This window comes from Rhinolophus sinicus, chromosome 14 (assembly GCF_057876585.1).
Source record: "Rhinolophus sinicus isolate RSI-liver-muscle chromosome 14, RSI-T2T, whole genome shotgun sequence".
Classification (NCBI taxonomy): Eukaryota; Metazoa; Chordata; class Mammalia; order Chiroptera; family Rhinolophidae; genus Rhinolophus; species Rhinolophus sinicus.
Window position 1 is genome coordinate 73,344,531 of NC_142514.1, and position 10,672 is coordinate 73,355,202.

Genomic DNA, 10,672 nt, shown 5'->3' on the forward strand with positions numbered 1-10,672 from the left:
AGCTAACATTGCCTTTGATTTTTAGCAAATTTTTTCATTCCTTTATAAAACATTAGGAATCATTAGCATTCAGGATTTAAGCTCTAATGTATGTCTCATTAAAAATCCTGAGAATGATAGCAAAACTATGGAAAACATTTAAATAAATTATGATAGGTAGGTAAGAGACATGATTTACTAAAATGACTTAGAGACGTTTCACTTACCTGATACTCCTACTCACCAACCTAAAATTATAGGCCCGAACCCTAAATAGTCAAATAAAATCACAAAGATTATGCGTTTATTTGACAAAAATTTGTGTCTCCTATTGCTAGATTCTGTGTTTCCTAGAAAGTGAAGAAGATAGGTATGTTCCCTGCCACATAGAGCTCACAGTTAGTGAAGAATACTGACAAATAAACGGTCAACTATAACACAGTGTGTTAGCTATTTACAAAAAGGTGATTCATGATTGTGCTGCATTAATATCACCTGAGGGGCTTTTTTAAAATACGTATTTTCAGTACTCTGCTCCAGGTGTCTTGAATCAGAATCATGTTTTAGCATGCCAGGGAAGGAGAGTGAGAGAGAGAAAGAGGCAAACGTGCACACATGCACACACTCATACACACACACACACACACATACACACACACCTCATTTTCCAGGGGAAATGTCTCAAAAAGGGATGGAAAATTATCAAGGAGAGGCTTACGTGAGGTTGCTGTGCAGGCAGGTCAAGGGCAGTGATGGTGGAACATACTTAATACAACGAGAATGGGATAAGAGTGTTACAATCTGAGGGAGCAGAATAGCAGAATGCATGACACCTTAAATGTGAACAAGCATTTAGTATGGTAACATTATAGCATATAAGGTGGAGGGATGCAGGAGTTTGAACATAGTTGAGAGAAACAAAACTAGTGAAGTAAGCTCTCTAGCTCATGCTAGCACCTTGGAGGGTTTAGACTATTTTAAGAGTTTAAACTATTTCAATAGAAATTGGAAGAGAAGCAATATGCTCAGAGTCACCAGTGTGATGTTCCTAGCTTGGGCAACAATATAAGTGCTATTAACACCTGTTGATATATATAGGTGCACAGAAGGAAAAAGCAGTTTTGGGGAAAAATAAGATATTCAATTTTGAACCATCTAGTGGCAATTAATTAATGGCTATAAAATGCAGAGGAAAGTTACAAGTCACCAATTATTGATTTAACATATATTAACTGAGTACTTCATCTGTGCTACACTTTGTGCAAAATGTAGAGACACAATCGTGAATAAGAGGAGACATGCCCACCTTATAGACCATGAATGTTGATGGTTATTGAAAACCTAGGAGTGCAAAGGATCATCCAAAAAGAAGATATGGTTAAAATGCATAAAGGATTTAGATGATGCGTATCACACGGGAAGCACTATATCAATGTTAACTCCTGAATAAACAAGCAAACAGCAACAAGGGATCATTGCAAAGCAGAGAATTAAAACAGGATGAAGTGCCACCAAGTGATCCAATGGCTATGAAAGGCATCTTTGAGAAATGAATGACATTAAAAATTTTTAAAAGCCGCCAATATGAATATTAGGGAGAAGAGCAAGGAGAGGCAGAGGGAATGGCTAACAGGAAGACCCTGAGGTGGGAGGGAGTGCACACGAAGATCCCACGTTAGGCTCTAAAAGCCTGGATAATGCATTTGAACTTTAGCCTAAAGGGGAAGGGAAATCGTTAGATGATTTTAAGCAGGGGAGTTACTGGATCTAATTTATATTTTTTAAAAATATTATTCTGACTGTTGTGTTGAGAATTGATTTTGAAAGGGAAGAGTGAAAGCAGGGAGACGCTTTAGAAGCTTATTTTAGTCATCTAGGCAAGAGTTGGTGATGGCTTGGTCTAGAAGTGATTGGATTTGGTTTATTTTCTGACAGTGGAGAAGAAGGGACTTGCTAATGAATTAAGTGTAGAGAAATTAAGGAAAGAGAGGAACAAAGGTAACTCCTAGTTTGGAAAAGCAGTGGTTGAGGGTATACCCATTACTGAGATGCATCAACAAGTAGAAGAGCAGGTATCTGAGCTCTTCACAAGCTCATACTTGATCACGTTTTGGTGTTTCTCCAAGTGCAACGTTAACTGCTTAAGGAGAAACACCACAGTTCCTGCAACAAATGGTTTACTCTTCCTACCCCTGTTTTTCCCAATGGTTTCCGATATGGCAGTATGAAATAAAGAAGTGCTTTGTGCGTAAATAAAAGAAAATGAGAAAACAGGTCCTTACATGGAAAACAAGGCAGCTACTTTTTATGCTTCTTTTTTTTTTTTACTTCTTAATTTTACTGTGTTCCCCTAAAACAATAATGTCCACCATGGAGTGTTTGGTCTTTGTTTGCTGGAATATCAATAAAAACAAGCTGCAGCTCTTCCCTATACTTTTAAGAAAAGACACATGAAAAACAAAGAAATTTTAACAGGCTTTTCAGAGACAGTACATTTGTCTATCCAGAGGCAATCGAGCATCCTAAACTGTTTGACCCCAGGAAGGATATGGAAAAATTTACATACAATAAGTACCTATATATGCTAGGTATTTGGATGTGACTTAAATCTCACAGCAACCCAAAAGGGATATGTTATTTATGTATGTATGTATGTATGTATGTATGTATTTATTTATTTATTATCACCATTTGATAAATGTAGAAGCTGAGACTCTAGAAGAGGCAACGACTTGTACAAGCTCATTTAACAATAAGGGACACAGGCCAGCTGGTGAGCATAGGTTTTGCTTTTTCACACCTGAGGTTTCCAGGGGCAGATACCCTTAAGACTAGTCTCTGAGAGGTCAGTCAAGACCTGTCCATTGACTTTATTGGCACTCACCCGTCATTTCTCTTTAGGTTTCACAAATGAACAGAGCAAAGATTCCCCTTGAAGACCTGCCAAGCACAGACTCATCTATTTCGTCAAGGGTCTGGAACCCCCTTCCTAATTGGTGCAACATATTTTTGGAGGTAAGAAAACTGAACCCAATGAAGGTGGTACCAGAGACTTTTTCTCCCCACTAAAATTAAACCCAGAGCATTTAATTCTGGCCAGATGGCCAGTCCAAAGCTTTCAAGTCTGTGGCCCAGTATTACAGTTCTGCAGGCTACAGTTGTCTACCTACCTTCCCCACCCCAAGTGCCTGTTTTGGTTCACAGACTTCTTTGTTCACAGAAGGAGATGTCGAGGCAGGAGAAAGGTTAGGGTAAGAGTCTTGGTTTCCCCATCAAATTATCTTCCTCTCTCATACAAATTGGAGAAGAGAGTTTCAGGAAAGCATACCCACAGCTCCATTCCTACTCTATTCCTTTCCTCTCCTGAAACTGGTCCCCTAGCTGCCCTTATTCTTTAAATTCTGTTTGATGCCTCAATCCAAACCCTTCTATACACCATTTACTTATTTCTATGATGTCACATAAACAAGGAAATAGTTCAGGCAGTTAGACCTGGCACCGAAGCAACTCTCTAGGATAGGGACTCGTAACCTGTTAGTGCCATGAAACCCTTTTGCAGTCTGGTGACTCCTGTCAATGCTTTTCCCAAATCCTATTTTTAAATGCATAGTATAAAATTCGTCGAGTTAAAAAGAAAGCCAATTATATTGAAAAAAGTTTCAAAATATTAAGAAAACAAGTCTGTGACATAATCATTCATGTAATTCTTTGCTGATACATTAAATAAAAGGTCTAGCAGTGGTCTAATAATGACCATAATTTTTAAGTGGTAATAATCCTAAATAACATTTAGAGGTATCTGCAACAACCATAAAATGATATGAAAAATATCTGTGATTCCTCTCAGTAAACAAAATCACAGGTGCTGCTAAAATGTGGTTTGTCTGCATTCAAAATTGAAGGAAATACTAAATCTGTTGGTAGCTAGTGACACAGAAAATGTAATTTTTCTCCATCCAGGTTATGGACCCCTTAAATTTAGGTTAAGAATCCCTCTGAGTCAGAGTATTGAGTTCCTCCTATAACACTAGGAATAAATTAACTATAACTTAGGTATCTCTGACATTTCCAGTTAACTCCAATATAGGAGTAACCAGATGCAATGTTTCAAAATGGCCTAAGCCAATTTAAATAAGAACAACTCAAATTATTTTTGGTGAATAAAGTCAATCACTGAATAGTTTGAGGTGAGAGGAAGTTAGCAATAAAACCTTATTATCATGTTATAATAAAAGTAAGCTAGATCAAATTCTGTTGTTATAAATATAGACTATGTTAAACATTTATGTGCAATCAAACCCCTAATAGTTCATCTTACCTCTTCTGTAAGCTTGATGAAATCTCCTCTTTCTGCCTTTTTAAATGCCCTGACCACCACCCTGCATGAAACTTTCCCTCCAGGTAGATGTTACACCATTCTGGAGGCATGACCCAGTCTGTGACTTTTATAGTCAGCATCAGACCATCAAGGACCAGCCACAGAGCCAATAAGGGATCCAGCATGAGGGTACATCCCTAAGAACACAGGCTTTGGGCCTTCCTGAATTCCTACATTCTGTCCCTGCAAATATGTACAACATTGCTAAAATGTATCAGCCAAGTCAGATCTCTAGAACACTTTTCATTGTATCTAATCAGAGTACAGTTCTACCCGTGATCATGCTGAATAACAAGTCACTAATTTCACGGAGCCAACCCATGTCTGACCTTCATTATGCTGATTAGAAAAAATCCTCAGGTATTGATCAAGAAAGTTTATGGGCTTTTAGTTGCCCTTGTTTAGCCTTTTTCATATAATGTTAGGCGCCATCCTGGGAGGTGGATTGTTGATTCAAGAAACTGAATGGCCCTAAACTTGAAGTTTAAACTAACTGGCACATACATGATGTTGTACAGTGTTTGCCAAAGTGTTTCAAAGTAAATTATTACAGACACTGTAATAGTCCCCCATTCAGCTTGAATACAGCATGTGCAATATGTTAATAAAATCCCTCACCAAGGATTCTGGATGCCTGACAGAATACCCATGTCCCTAGAGCCCTCATGTTGTCACCTCAATTGACAATCACTGAACCTCTCTGCATTTTCTTTTTAATTACCCCTCTTCATTTTTTCTTCTATCCAACTACTAACACTTTAAAACTATTGAATTTCAGAATCGAAATGAGGTAGTTCTTTAACAAACGCTTTTGTTTCTCTTATTTTAAATTGTCTTATTTAGTAAGGTTTCTGATATATTAAAGTGTGAGATATTTATTTGTTTAATTGCGTCCTTTCAGTGCCTTACAACGGAGGAAATTAAAAGGGAACATTAATTCCAGTTATTACTGCCAAAGTCTAAACATGTTTTTCTATATAAGGTAGCAGCAAAATGCATTAATTCTAAAGGAACTAGAAAATATATGACAGAAGCACTTGCAAGTTATTACAGTCTAATTGTAGTTAATTTTATTCTCTGGGACAACTAATCTCTCGATAACATTTGAAGTGATTGATTAAAATCCACTCCTTGCTAAAAATCAAGGTCTTTAGGTAATTGATGTGCTAATAGACCTGCAATTATTTGAGGCTGTGTTTCCTCACAGAGATCAAGTCAAGGAATGGATAAAGTCCAAATAAAGTACCTATTTTGCAACAGGAGCTATGATAACTGCCAGGAGACAGCTTGCTTATCAGCTGCGAGAGGTTTTCACCCTTCATTAATATGTAGTTCAGTTGGACATCAGAGAAACTGGCCCCCGTGGGAAAACTCTTTGAATCTCCCATTATCTCATTCTCCATACACTTGGCTTGACCCACTTTTTATCTACATTTACAGAAAGATCTGGCTTTTCACATATGGACTTTCTAAACAATCAGCTAGCCCTGAACCTGCATCCCCAAAGCTTCATGCAGTGCCGGCTGCTATAAATTTGGACAAATGTGTACACCAATAAAGTATCAGTTTAAATGTTCCAGACTAAATATGTTGGAAGTAGACAAAATAAATATTCCAAAGTGCTAACCTGGGAGTTTTCACTTCTGTGGTCTGTGCCTCTGTGTGCTTACTGTGGCAGAGTCTTAGGGCTGCAGGTCTTTATTTTCTTCAGGCATCTAAGACAGCGGCCCGTTCCTGATGTCCAACTTCTGATTCCTTATATCTCAGGCTAAAGTCTCTACTGAGTCTAAGCGGACCCGTAGAGAGATCATGAGCAATGCTTTACAAACTCCATTAGTGAAACAAGAACAGTTTTCTTCTGTCTCGGCCAGACATGATCCAGGAGGCCAAAAGGAGAGAATTGTTACTTGAGACCAATCAATTTTCTTTTGTCCTGGGCTTAGAAGCAAATGTTTAAGTGGGATGTAATTCTTTGTGGCCTTGACGCTCTTTATTTTTACACTCATAAAGAATTAGCCTGCTTCAGAGTTTATAATTGAAGTTCATTACATATGATTCTTTCCAATTAATAATAAGAGAACTAACTGGTTTATCTTTTGAGTCTGTCCTCATTATGGTTCAAAACAAATAGCCAATATGATCAATTATTGTTGACAAGTAACAGGAAACACACAGCTATTCAAGTCTTAGTAAAATATAGTTGTCAGGTACTATAATAATGGTTAAAATATACAAATATAAAATATTTTGAGCTTTCTATATGCCAGGTTCTGTGCTAAGTGCTTCACATGTATCATGTCATTTAACCCTTAAGACATATAAGTAGTTACACTTACATTACACCCCAACAAATGCCGTTTCTCCCCATTTTGCAGCAGAATACACTGAGGAAGTTAACTTGACTAAGGATCCCACATGTAGGAAGTAGCTGATCCAAGACCAAAACCAGAAGATTAGTCAACTGTTGGATGAGAACATACTTGGATATGACCTGGGCTATTTTGAGTGAAATTTAGCTAGGGAGAACTGGCCATCAGTCATTTTCACCAAGTTCACCTTTCATTGTTTCTGTTTAAGTGTAATTTTGTCCCAGGAAATTCATAGTGAGTCATTGTGATTGCATTTTCCTCATCTACATGCCCCTGACACTCTTGTTGAAGATGCTAATCTTGTATAAAGCTGTCTTTGGAGCTGATAATATTGCCACATCCCAATCCTGTGAGAAATGGAGAGATGTCACACATAAAATAGAGTAAAATGTATTAGGGCCATGTTAAACTGCTAATAAGAATAATCACAGTAACAGATTTAAAAATCATTTTTAATCCTGTTTTAATTACGTAAGTTCATTTCAGAAGTCCTACAGATGTGATGAGAAATTCATAAATTCTGTACAAATTGAAAACAAAAATTACACTGTTTACTAAAATACTATTCTCTACATATTATAATATATGTAAATGTATGCATATATACATAAATTATACATATATTTATATGTATAACTTCAATTTCTCAGGATGACTCAATTTCATCTCCTACTTAATAATTTAGTACTTATTAACCTTTGGTATTCTCATACACTCTCCTATCAATGATGATAAAACATGAAACCATTCTAAGATTACGGAGTGTATTTTCTAAACAAAATCTGCTTCCCATTTTTAGAAAATTGATGTCACCAAGGCATCACCATCAAATTTAACTTCTGTATTTTTTTAAAGATAAAAATGGAGAAGAAATCTTTCTAAATGTGTAAATCCAAGAAAAACTAATTAAGGAATCCCTGGTTCTTGCTTAGTATGCATTCTACATCTTATTTTGGCTTGACAGTAGGCAGGAGACTTCGCCTTCAATCTCAGGTTGAAGCTAGAATGAAAAGTGCTTTGAAAAAAAAAATTAACCCTGGTTTCTGTTTTCATAATTCTCTTCTGCCCATATAATGAACCTTTGCGGAATATTTGAAATAGCATCTCAAAACCACCTGGCTCCTCTCTATTTCTCCCTGAAGACAACGGATTGTGAATGGCTGAGGAGCCCGTGATGGGTCAGATTGGAAGGCTGCAACCTAAGAAGAACCAGGGAAACCCTGCAGCCTCACTGGGCCAGTGGTCAGGCTGTAGATTTCTAGAACTCTAAAGAGTCTCATTTATTTTGCTACTTATATATGGAGTGCTTTCCACCCAATGGGTTTGCTATGGGCTCAAAGTATTGGTAATTTCCCTAAACAGTTCCTGTGGTTAATGCTTGGCATTAGGTATCTTGGGTTTCGAAACCCAAGACAGACTCCTGCGGATTCTCAACTTTCTTTTTCGTTAAGGACAGAAGACTTTCAGTGCACCCATCCCTGTAGCTGTGCTGTCAAAAATGCCTGCTCTGAAAATAGATAGGCCTGTAGCCCATGACTTGCTGGCCAGAAAACCTATAGAGGCAGGGCTCTAAACCTCTCCAAAGATATGCAATGAAAAGGATGAAGTAGGGTTGATTCAGAAGTTTAGGCTGGAGGTGGAAACGTTACCCATGAAAAGGGAGACCAGCTGCCTAACTGGTCTTACTGTCTCTGCTGGAGTGACACTTTCTCAAGTGCTGTGTTGATCGTGCTACTGCAAGTGCTTGTGCTCCAGCGCTTGCAGCACAAGTACAAGTGGGATCCCATGTACATATAGCTAAATACAGAGCAATTATGCATCAATTTAACAAACTGATAAATAGAATATGCTCCTCTTCTGTGAGAAATATGCCTTTTTGTTGACAAAATATCAACACAACATGTAAAGCTATGTTTTTTATATAAATGAGTCAGGAGCATAGTAAAAACAATTAAATTGGATTATTGTACATGCAAGCGTTCTCTTTAGAGTCTGGTGATGTTAGAATGAGAAATAAAAACAGAAAAATATAGATTATTATTATATTCTGTAGTACTTATTTTAGCAAACTTACTAATTATGTTATTTTAATCAGTATTGTATATAATCATTATTGTAATGATCTAAAGATTTAAAATATTCCAACTTTAAAAAGTTTAATATATTTTCACTCATTAAAGATGTAAGTTAAATATAAAAACAAATAATAATGAATATTATTTTTATGTTTGCAAAAAAGTCTTTTCTTTCAAAGTATTCAGAATTATCTGTAAAATTAAAAGAAAAGATAAATCATAATAAAAGAATATCAAAATGTTAAATCAAATATTTTAAATAAAGCTGACATGTCCATGGAATTTTTAAAAATTTAACATTTTCATACAAAGTCATTCAAGTTATAGCATTCGATGTAGAATTATCATGCTTTATGTGTTTATATATATACATATACGTATGTATATATTGTGTGTTAGTGAGTATGTGTGTTTATACTATATATAAAAAGAAAGGGAGAGAGAGGAAAAAATAAGTAACATAAATATTAATATAAATATTTAACACTGCAAAATATTCCTTGGACTTCATATGTAAATTTTGGGACTACCACTCTAATTACTGTGTACCTCTTTGTCTGCAAACTAGAACACAAAGAGAATCAAGGGAATGGATTCTCTTTTGGTCTTATTTGAAAATTATCCTTTGCTAGGCAAGAATCTATTGCATACATGTTATCTAAGAAGTTTAATCAATTAGCATAAATTTATAAAAGAAAATTATTTCCACTATTGCGCTCTCAAGTTCTTCCCATTTTTGAAGCAATGTCCATTTACAATGTACAGTGGCAGAGCCACATATCTTCAGAGTGAGGACCCCATCACCTGTAGACATGGGGTCAGAGATGTGAAGAGATGTTCTCTGGGGCCTCAATATTCTTCACAAAAGCTGAGGTTTTCAATTATGTGTGGAACGGGACACCAGTGCTTCGTAAAATCAGAGTACAGAGGTGGTTTTATTCTTCAGTAGCTTTCTTTTTGTGTGTGTGATCGTTAAGGGAAGGCCTTCTAACTCATGAGTTCCAGAGCACAGACCTCTCTAGCCTGAGACTAAGAACAATTACGTCAATAACTATTCTAGCTTTTACAATCAAATCCACATATTTTTGCACAATATAGGAGATAAAACCCTTTATGGAAAACTCCTGTTTTCTCTTTTCCACGAGATGTTTTTCTCATTCTCACATGTTCTCCTCTCCAACAAAAGAAAAGTGACTTTATTCCCCATTAACTTTATTTGTTTGTTTATTTATTATTTTATGTTGGGTATTTTGCAAAACTCTCGTCCCTTAGCTTTCAAACTATTTCACTTCATCTCTTCCTAGTGGACTGGTCATTAAAGACTCAGATCAGACATCAGATGTCACTGTTTCTGGGAAGCTTCCTTCTCAGACCCATCTGGGTTAGGGTCCCTCTTAGGTACTCTTATAGTACCTTGGGCCTCCTTCCATCATGGAATTGACCACACTGTATTACAATTTTCTGCCTACAAATGGGAAAGCCCCCTCTTAATTATGAGCATGTTAAAGTCAAGAAGTGTCTTATTTGATTTTTGTAATCCCTTTACCAAGTATATTGTCAACTGATACATCATTGGTGGTTAATAAACACCTGATAAAAGAATAGACAAATAAATGAAGGCACTTAACTCTTTCAAACTGTCACCAATATATAGGTGTTACCAACTCTATATTCACTTGTTTGTTTGTTTGTTAACAGAGAGTAAAAGGTAAGGTCGAATCAAAGCCAGTCCCTGGGATGTGCATCCAGAACACACAAAAATCCCTTGACACGTATCTTATTCAAGACCCCCATGGAGTTATCAACAAATGCACTCCCTTCAATATACATCAACTTCTCTTCAAATAAAAGCCTAGCTGGATGGCATCAAG